At 43.7% G+C, this 11,035-nt stretch overlaps 1 long non-coding RNA gene across 1 annotated transcript; it reads right to left on the minus strand.

Moving 5' to 3' along the window:
• Positions 1-1,055: 1,055 nt before the first annotated feature.
• Positions 1,056-7,323, minus strand: LOC311435057. Its single transcript, XR_014691891.1, has 2 exons — positions 7,203-7,323; positions 1,056-2,400 (listed from the first exon to the last, which is right to left on the minus strand). It is a non-coding gene; the product is annotated as an uncharacterized lncRNA (long non-coding RNA).
• Between the last annotated feature and the right edge of the window lie 3,712 nt (positions 7,324-11,035).

Genomic DNA, 11,035 nt, shown 5'->3' on the forward strand with positions numbered 1-11,035 from the left:
GTCATGTCATTCATTAATATTATCATGTTTCTGCTATATCATTTCGTTTTTCAAGACTGAAATGTAATTAATATGCACGACTGTTTTTGAAAGCCTTCTATTAGAATATGACGTTGTATATTTAAGAAGAAAATCCAATGAGTAATTCTCTATTTTCAAATTTAGTGACAGATCATCTTCTAGAAGCCACGACTGTCATTATGAGGATTAGATGCAGTCATATTCACATTAATAGTAAGACTGAGAAAGGGTAGAGCATCAGGATAGATCAGCCATGGTTGCTACATTGGATGATATTTATAGCGACTTGATGAACGTCCTTCATAAAGCAGAATATTAAATTCTAGAGCATTTAGTGACTTTAACATGTAGTCATTCTTACCTCCCCTTCTTTGGATCAGTTTGCTGGGGCATTTTTAACCATGCATAAAGAGACTGTGCAATCAGGATATAAACAAGTTATGGGTAGAAAGCAGTAATTTGTTGGTTGGCACACACACATAAGATGTTCAGGGTTTTAATGAGATACAGACCTCTCTGTCTACATGGAGATCAGATCAAACATCAGGATCTGTTTTCTCCTTCTGGCATAGACAGCTCCAGGGCTTAGTACAGAGCTGCCACAATCCTGCTAGAAACATACTACTGTAATAAGGAAACTGTCAAGAAGAGCTTATTGTATGGAAGTGGCTAAGTGTTTTTTACAACCAGATTGTGTTACTGTTTCATGGCATCAACCCCAAACTCTCTTGGAAGTGGAAGCATCTCCTACCATGTCTCTATTAGGTTATTCAAAGTTCATTTTGCTGATTTTTTACTCTTATATCTCCAGACTGGAGACTTTTCTGTTTCTCTCATGGTAGATTTCTGATGAGTGTCTGAGGAGTCTTTTCTAATTCAGTCCACCAATGGCACTTCAATCTCATGGCAAATCCTATTTACTTCTTAGTAGGAAAGCTGCTTAAACCCCTGGCAAAATTTTCCCATCTTCATTTGTTTTTCTGATATCAATTATACTTGCCAGAGAAGGAAAAAATCAAAGCTCTGATAGCTGATTTTCTTTACACTGTTGTTTATTTTTAAGGATGAAGTAACTCTCAGGACACTTTCAAGCATCTTACATGTCTTTATTCTAAGTAAGTCAAAAAACTTATTTGCCTGTGATTTCTTCCAAACCCATATTAATCTGGTGCAGGAGCTTTCTCTCATATGCTGAGTATTAGTTGTGTTTTATCTTTTTATACCAACAGAACAAAATCCTTTAATGGCTTTCCTTATCTTTTAGTGTCAGATGCTTAGAAGTCCTAGGATTTACATATTTCCTTAAAGAGAATTTCTCCATAAAGAGAATTTCTCCTTAAAGAGAATTTTGCATAAATGACTCGTACAAATATGTTATGAGATTGTTGAAATGAAATCCTCTGCACCAGTTAGGGCTCATTCAGTAAGAGCTCAGGCCAAAAAAAAATGGGGTTTTACACGGAGCATGCTTCCAGTTGAAAACTGTGAATCAGATGTTTGAAACTCCACTTAAAATCTTAAAATGCACTTTTTGACAATCTGAACCCAAGCCCACAGGAAACAGGACTGCAGTTTTATCCACTGCTTTGGAGCCTGCCTCACTGCCTCTGGATGTTGGGTTATTCAGCTACTCTGGCTGAAATACTATTTAACACAAGGAAAAAATCCCAGAAATATGGTGAAATTAACCTTGAGTTTTTATGTGCTGCTCAGGAAGGTTCTGTCCCTTTTTAAGAGCTCTCCTAGCAACAGTATCAAATTTGGGGATGCTGTTCTTCAGTCCTCCTAAGGTACATTTCACAGACATTTCTGATTATCACCTGCCTAAAAGCAAAATGTGATACTTTCCTGTTTGCCCACAGTAAGATTTCCTGAGGCTTGCTACACACACTAGCTAAGGACTTGATACAACAGAAATTTGCATTCACATCTTTCAGCCCATATGGGGAAATTTTTCACTTCTTTTTTTTTGTTTGTTTGTTTGTTTGTTTTTCACTTGTTAGTGTCCTTCCTTAACATTGCCTCTTCCAAAGCAGTAAGAAGTCAAGGCTGCTGCAGCTGATCTTCACTTTTGGGATAAGATTATTCCTAGGACACATCCTACATTCCTCCGTGAAGTGGACCTTGAATTTTGCCAAAATTATTTTGCTGTCAGTCTTTTCTGGAACTTGTACCATGACAGCTGCAGCAACATTTAGTTTTTTGGACGCCAGACATGCCCATTTATTCTGCTTATGAAGTAAGAAGCCTTTCAGCAGAACACCTTGTTGCTTTGTTGACACAGAAGAGATGTTTGGACACACGTGTATGTGAACAACGTATCTCCATGGGCTTCCAAATACTGATGATAGTAATTGTTCTAGTTTTTATGTCCATTTCCTGTTAAAAACAAACAGACAAATGAAAAAGTAATTTCTGTCATCCACTGTGTCTTTTTGTCTCCAAAATACTTTTTTGTCATCCATTGTTTCTTTTAGATTACAAAATCTTCTTGGCTTTGATACATTCGTTATATGCATATTCTCCCAGCATGATGACACCTCTGATTATCACAGCAATGCAAACTTAGTGGTAAATACAGGTAGCTGGACTGATTCAATTTAGTTTTAGTTTAGTTTAGTTAATTCAATTTATTTTTCATGAGCATAAATCACATTCCTGGCCTATGACGATATTTGCCTGTAGTGGGAGAAACCCTGAAGAGCACTTCCTGACAGAGCAGTTCAGAATAAGCCAGTTGAACAAATTAGGTGTGAAGGAGAAAATATTTAGGAAGAGAGACAGATTGGGAGAACCCAGCAGATATAATACTTCAGCATCTATTTCACATGTTCTCTGACAGTTGCTATTTTAAACAATTATTACTTAAAAGCTGTTTTGTTGATGAGATTTTTATTCTAATTTATTATTTTCTCACTGAACAGTTCACTTAGAAGAAGCTGTGAAAATTATGTATTTTGGTAATAGCGCACACAGGCACAACAGGACTAATTTGATAAAAGGAATTTTAGGAAACAATTATGGAGCAACTTGTGTATCACTAATCTTATATTCTTTAACATCTCAAAATAGAGGTGTATGATGGAGAGACCTGGTGAAGTCTTGAACATACATGTAGAATTGAAAATGTTGCATTACTGTAATTCAGTCAGGCAGAATAGCTGTACTACCATTACTATTCCAATGGTGACTGATCATGAATAAATACTTTTATTTCTTTTAGTTCCATTTTATAAATGGCATAAAATAGTACCAGGTAGACTTGATAAAACAATGATTATAATGGAACAGACTGCATTTTTATATTGCTTTTTTTTTTTTTTTTTTTTTTTTTTTTTTTTTACAACTACATCTCTGCTTAAAGATATGTGGTGTGGTATTGAGGTAAAGGCTGAAGTAACTGGGAGTGATGCCCAACTAGCCATGATAAGTCCGGTTGTGTTTAGGGTACTGAACAATCACAAATAGGCATTCACAAACTGTGTAATACACCTTTGTAGTGGGTTTACATGGCAAAGTTTTGGTAGCAGAGGGCCATAAGGGCGGCTTCTGTGAGAAGAATCTAGAACCTGCCCCGTGGTAGGTAAGGGCTGTCCCCCTGCAGCCCATGGGTCCCACATGGAACAAATCTCCACACTGCAGCCCCCCAGTGGGTGGAGGAGCCCCCAGTGGAGCAGGTGGATGTGGCCTGGAAGAGGCTGCGGCCCATGGAGAGCGCCCGCAGGAGCAGGCCCTGGGCCGGAGCTGCAGCCCGTGGAGAGGAGCCCACGCAGGAGCAGGGGGTCTGGGGGGAGCTGCCGCCCACCCAGGGGGGACCCGTGCTGGAGCAGTTTGCTCCTGGGGGATGGACCGCCATGGTACAGAGCCATGTGGGAGCAGCACTTGAAGAGCTGCTGCCTGTGGGCAGCTCATGCCAGATCAGTTCAGGAAGGACAGCATCCCATAGTAGGGACCCCACATGAGCAGGGGCAGAGAGTGACCAAGAAGGAGTGGCGGAGACAAAGTGCCATAGACTGACCACAACCCCATTCCCCCGTTCCCCTGAGCCCCTCAGGGGGAAGAGGTGGAAGAGGATGGGTGGGGAGAAGGCGTTTTTGGTTTCTTTCCTTTGTTTCTCACTTCTCTAGCTCGTTAGTAATAGGCAATAAATCTTGCTATCTCCCTATGCTGAGTCTGTTTTGCCTGTTACTGTAATTGTTGAGCAATCTCCCTGCCCTTTTCTCAAACCTTGAGCCCTTTGTGTTGAATTTTCTCCCCCTTTCTCTTTGAGGAGGGGGAGTGAGAGAGCAGCCATGGTGGAACTCTGCTGCCCACCTGAGTAAAACCACTACAACTCTCAATCTAGTTGAGCTCCATGAACTACCATGGCCACACTTAAAACAGTTTGGTTGCGTTCAGTGAGAACTACCATGGCTAGATTTAATGAGAAGTGCAATTTATTAAAGAAACAGGTACACAGGTTCTTCGGAGTGCCAGTGATACTGTCTGCAAAGCACATACAAATACCAAAATTATGAGTAATGCAGCCTGGCTATAAATGCATTACAAGGTATAAAGTGACTCTACGGAGATTACTAAGTTTCCTGCAGAGGCATTTGTTATATATATTTATATATTACATATATATATGTGTATATATATGATGTTCAAATCATACCCAAAGGCATCCCAAGGTGGGGGAGAGGCTCAGTGCACTGACTGATCCCAGAAGTCAGAAGGTATTTTTTGCAATGGCATCTTACCTTTCATCATTTCTCTTGTAAGCCAATTTATATTATTTTCTATCTTTTAGGTGGAGCTTGAGTGACTCTAGTTGTGCATATCTTGGTTACGATTGGTTCAAAAGTGTCTTGTTTTTGTTTAAAGGTATAGATTCAGAGAAATTCAGAGCGCATGTTCAGCGAGGGGTGATCACATCTTGGAAGCAGGTAGCCTTTGGGATCATTATATCATTATATAATGATTATATGTATATTATATATATTATAATGATTATATAATTATAATCATAATATATAATATATAACATTATATATTATGTTATAACTATTTATTATTGATTTATTTTCATTTATTATTATAATTATATAATTATAATATATATCACAATATGCAATATATAATATATATATTGTAGTTATAGTAATAAATGAGATAATGGCTCATTGTATGGACAAGCTGATGTAAATTGTATGGGGCATATTATCAGCTGGGGGAACACTACAGCCAAAACTTGTAGGCCTTTATAAGGTACAGCTGGTGCAGCTCAAATGATAGGCTCTTACTTCAAAAGTTCCTGAAGCTTGTAGCAAACTACAGTTTAGACTTATGATAAAAATTAAGCAATTATTTTTTTAATTAAGCATTTTCTTTCATTTTGCTAGTATTTTATAAAAATATAAACTGTATTAAAGGAACAGAACCCCAGATCTTCACAGACATTAAAGAAGCCACATGTCCTCCAGCTGAAACCTGTTACCACTCATCACACTGCAAAAGAAAGCATCAGCTGAAGAAATCAACAAAAAAAAAAGACTGAAGTAAAAGTTTCCATAGAAAGCAATCTCCATCCCTATGTCAGTCCTGCCACAAAGGTGCCAGGGATTCCAGCTGGCTTAGGCTAAAGCTCAGACTGTGGACATTATTTGAGTGTTTATGGCATGCTTTTGTACTGTGCCCTAGTGTGGTATTGACTTTTCCAAGCTGCCACAAAAGCCTGACATATTGGAGCCCTCTGCTGCTCATTTTTAGCAAATGGGAAATACTAGCACAATGTAACCGCTTACACAGGCAAGCACAGGAATTCTTGCTACATAAGATGAATAAAGAAAATGTATGAGTTTTTCTGATGCTCTTACAGATTCTGTCCTAACACAATTCATGCATCTATGCAACATTTCTTTTCTGATTTAAAAGTTTTGATCTAATGCTGCCTTCAAGAGCATTGCCCTCTCTTTGATTTGATTATGCCCAAACATCAGGAAGCAGTTCTTCACTGCACAGCTGACTTGAGCACTGACACCTGAGATTGCCCAGAGGTTTTGGGATCTCCCTCCTTGGACATCTTCAAAAGCTGTGGGGGGGGGGGGGGAGGGAACTCTTTTCAACCACTCGTGCAGCATCCCCTCCATGGGTTGCCGTCCTTCCTGTGTGGGCTTCCCACATACAACAGTTCAAGAATAGGTACATACCACAGCGCGCATCCTTCTGGAAGCTGCCCTACAGGCAGCAGCTCCAGCCCGGGGCCTGCTCCTGCGGGGGCTCTCCATGGGCCGCAGCCTCCTCCAGGCCACATCCACCTGCTCCACCGGGGGCTCCTCCACCCACTGGGGGGCTGCAGCGTGGAGATCTGCTCCGTGTGTGGTGGTTTTACCGTGCTGGGCAGCTAAACCCCACAACTGCTCTCTCACTCCCCCTCCTTTAGATGAGGAGGGGGAGAAGTAAAGCAAAGAACAACTCATGGGTTGAGATAAGGATAATTTAATTAAAGGGAAATAATTATAATAATTAAATAAAGACTACCATGAACTAAACAATTTAACTAAGGGGAAATAAAAGGGAAAGGGGAAAAAGGGAGGGGAAAAAGGGAAAAATAAAAAGAAGGGAGGAAAACAAACAAACAAAATAAATGAAAGCTATATGGAAGTGCAGAGGAAATAAATTACTCTCTACTTCCCACAAATGAGCGATGATTGACCACGTCCTTGAAGCAAGGCCTCAACGCATGCAGCCGGTGTTTGAGAGGAGGACCAACATCTTCTCAACGAGAGCCCACCCCTCCCCTCTTCTTCCTGTTTCCACCTTTTATTGCTGAGTGTGACACCACATGGTATGGAATATCCCTTTGATTGGTTTAGGTCAGCTGCCCTAGTGATGTTTCTCTCCTCACTTTTTGCCCACCCCCTAGGAGGGTTAGAGAAAGGCCCAATGCTGTTCCACTGCTGCTCAGCAGTAGACACAACACTGGTGTGATAACACTGCTGTTCCAGCTACAAGTACAGAGTACGGAACTGTATGGGCTGCTGCCGGGAAAGTTAACATTCCAGCCAGACCCAGTACAATGTGGGACCCATGGGCTGCAGGGGCACAGACCTTACCTACCAGGGGCCTCTCCCTGCACAGGCTGCAGGGGAACTGCTGCTGCCTGCCTGGAGCACCTCCTGCCCTCCTGCTGCACTCACCTGGGGGGGCTGCAGGGCTGGTGCTCACTCCTCTCTTTCTCCCTGTGAAGCAGCCTTTTTTTGTTGTTATTTTTGTCCCCCTTTCTTAAATATACTCTGACAGAGGCACAAACGACATAGTTTCTTGGCTTGGCTCTGGCCAGCAGTGGAGCCCTTATGTAACATGGGGCAGCTTCTAGATTCTTCTCACAGAAGCCACCCCTATGGCCCCCTGCTACCAACACCTTGCCACGTAAACCCACCAGAGCAACTCTTTCCGTGAAGAAATTTTTCATAGTAACCAACCTAAGCCTCCCCTGGTACAGCTTGAGGGTTTTTGTTCTTGTCTTGTGACTTGGGGCTTGGGAGAAGAGAGCGATCCCCACCTCTCTGGAGCCTCCTTTAAGCTTACTGTAGAGCACAGGAAGGTCTCCCCCGAGCCTCCTTTTCTCCAGGCTGAACAGCCCCAGCTCCCTCAGCCGCTCCTCACAAGACTTGTTCTCTAAACCCTTAACAAGCTTCAGAGCCCTTCTCCGGACACGCTCCAGCACCTCGAGGTCTTCGCTGAACACAGTGCTCGAGGTGCGGCCTCAGCAGAGCCGAGCACAGAGGGACAACGGCTTCCCTAGTCCGGATGGCCACTCTATTTCTGATACAAGCCAGCTGTATATATATGTATAGACATATATATACACAGCACTAGTACATGTTCCTTGGAAAACCGGTCAAAGTCTCTTCAAACCGCGTAAATTGATGGTTTCCTCTAACTGGCACTGATGCTTCAGCTGGATCCTCTAAATCCCATTTTACTGCTTCTGCTTCCTAAGCAGGTGACAGAAACTCCTAACCGGAGAGCAGAGGAGCTGTAGTTCTGTATACAGGAAATATTTGGAAGTTTTGAAGATGCTTCCCTTGCTCAGCTGCCATCCCTATGTTAATCAATCACCCCATCTTTTGCCTTCCAGCAAAAGTCTTGATGCAGTTCTTAAGGCAAGTTATTTCTGAAAATCCTCAGCCACCTCTGTGCACGCCAAACCTTTCATGGCCCTGTGCAATGCGCGGATGGCAGCGATAAATCAGCTTGTGGAATGAATGGCAACGTGTGGGGAAGGAATTTTCAGGTGGCTTCGCGCTGTTTCGCAGGTCCCTGAATTAGAGGTAATGAGGAAACAAGCGGTAGAAACCAAAACTTGAGCAAGGCTGAGATCAAGAATTGGCTACAGTGTTGAAGAGGACCTTTGGGCAAGGGGCGATTGCTGGCTGGCTCCAGGCGCGTGCCTGAGGGTCTCTGACCAACTGTATGATGGATTTGGGCGCGTGGACAGCACGTGGGGCTACGGGGAGAGTACATGTAGTAGTGAAAAAGGGCAATAAACGCCTCCTGTTCAAGAGCCATCAGGAGTCTGTGTCTTGCATCCCTTCAGCAACACAAATATTTGGCTCCAGATCCAAAATGTCATGTATTTGGCAATTTTATTTATGGTAGCACTCCCCACCCCTCCCATCCCCTCTTTTCCCTTCCCTCCACCCCCCTCCCCTACGCTCCCTGTCCCTACACTCTGCTACACTCCCCTCCCCTATCCTACCCTACACTGCCCTAAACTCCACTCCCCTACACCATCCTATACTCTCCTACGTTACACTACCCTATCCTATCCTATCCTATCCTCCCTTACACTATCTTCCTCTGCCCTCCCCTGCCCTGCCTGTCCCTCCCTTCCCCTCTTTTCCCTTCCCTCCTCTCCCCTACGCTCCCTGTCCCTACACTCTGCTACACTCCCCTCCCCTATCCTACCCTACACACCCCTATACTCCTCTCCCCTATACTACCCTACACTCCCCTTTGCTACACTACCCAACATTACCCTATGCTCCCCTCCCCTACGCTCCCCTCCCCTATCCTACCCTACACTCCCCTACACTCCCCTTTGCTACACTCCCCTACGCTACACTACGCTACACTACCCTATGCTATCCTCCCTTACACTATCTTCCCCTGCCCTCCCCAGCCCTCCCTGTCCCTCCCAGCCCCTCCCCTCCCAGCCCCTCCCCTCCCCTACAATCCCTCCCCTCCCCTACAATCCCCTCCCCTACAATCCCTCCCCTCCCCTCCCTTCCCTTCCCTTCCCTCCCCTCCCCTCCCTTCCCTTCCCCTCTTTTCTTCTTCTCTCTTCTTTCTTTCAGGTAACTTCAGATCACTTCAGTCGTTCTCATAGCTCCTATCCCTGGCTGATTCACAGGAGCCCATCAGCAGCAACCATAAGTGCTCCAGCTGCTGTGTCACTAGTCGAGCAACAGTCTCCAACTGGGAATCACTGACTTCGTTGTGTGGCTCAGACAGGTGCCTTTCAGTTCCACCCTGGCCTGGACATGTCCTCTTGCTGTGTCCCCACCGACATCGCAGTTCTGCTTAGAAGCAGCAGCACGGTTTGGAAGTAGTCCCACTACTTGCATTTTCAATGGTTTAGCTTGGCTAGCCGGGTGGTGTCTGTCAATAGAAGACAACAAAGAGATTTTGGTTAGAAACAGCTGAGTAGTTCCTTTCCACAAGGGCAATGAAACAAAGCTTACAAATTCACAAAACTTACGGGTGGTAGTTGGAAATATCGGTCTGCAGTCTCTATTTCCTTCTTCATCTCAATTCTCTTTTGGCCTGTGAAGCTTTTTGGATCAGAGGAGAAGATCCGCTGTCATACGGAGTTTTGGATACTGCAAGGGAAATGAAGAATTATACTGAGAACTCTTTTCAAACTCACCTGCAATCATCACAGAAAAGAATACCGAAAGAACACCGCTTTATCACGGGAAGCATAAATTTGAGCATAGGTGTCCTACAGCTGAAGCGAGGTGAAGCAGGTTCCACACAAGGTGAAGGAGCACACCCATAAGCATTTCCATAAAGCTGTGCTTTCAAACAAAGGGTTAAGATTTAGATTTTCTTACAAGTGAAGAATGAAGAAATAAAAGAAAAAGAAAATTACCAGGACATACAGTTTTCCTCTAGCTTGCTTTGCTTCTTTCAGAATCTGAGTCTGGAGTGACAATCGGGGAGCAGCATTGTGCAGAAATGCCAAAGCCTCCCCAGCTTGTTGTACCTTCGTCAACAAGGGCTTTGATACTGCTGCCTCCTCAGCAACATCAGCAGTTTCCTAGGAAAGCTGGTGTCCACCAGGTCAAATAGGAACGGGAAACCCCTCTTGCCACAACTTCACACTCACACCAGAGTCGGCAGGACAGGCCGATGGACAGAGAAGTGTCTGTAAGAGTGTTAGAAAACAGACTTTAGAACAGATTCCCGTCAACCCAGGAAAAATTACTTGCTCATCCCTTCAGACTGAACTCTAAGTAGAAGTAGGCGATCCCAAGCTGCCTTCCTGACATCTATGCTGCAAAGTCATCAAATGTGACATGTTACTGTACCAGCCTGTTATGAAGATAAACAGGAGTTTGAGGTTATGCTGTTTGATTAGAATTAAGCTCAAAGAGTTAGTCCTTTGGTATGTTTTTGTCTGCAAGTGTTTTCACTGTTTCCCAAACAATGTCTCCAGCAAGCTAGCTGCTTGTTTCATTTGTTCTGTTCCATTCTGGTTTGTTTTGTTTTCTCAGGAAGGATTCTTAGAGAAATGAGATTAAAGTGATCATATTGTATGTCCATCCATCCCTCCCTCCCCTTCGCTTGTCCAGAGCTTTTACCTCGTCCACCAGCTTGAATGAACTCGGTCATAGGCGCAGTTGTGTCAAAGCCATTCTGTTCCTAGACGTGTTGTGAGGACAGCTAAGTAGTCAGCTAAGTAGTGGGGAGAGGACGTGCTGCTGTCTGCAGTGTGACCTCAGCGCTTACCAAACAGTACGGA

Source organism: Aythya ferina (assembly GCF_964211825.1).
Source record: "Aythya ferina genome assembly, chromosome: 3".
NCBI lineage: Eukaryota > Metazoa > Chordata > Aves > Anseriformes > Anatidae > Aythya > Aythya ferina.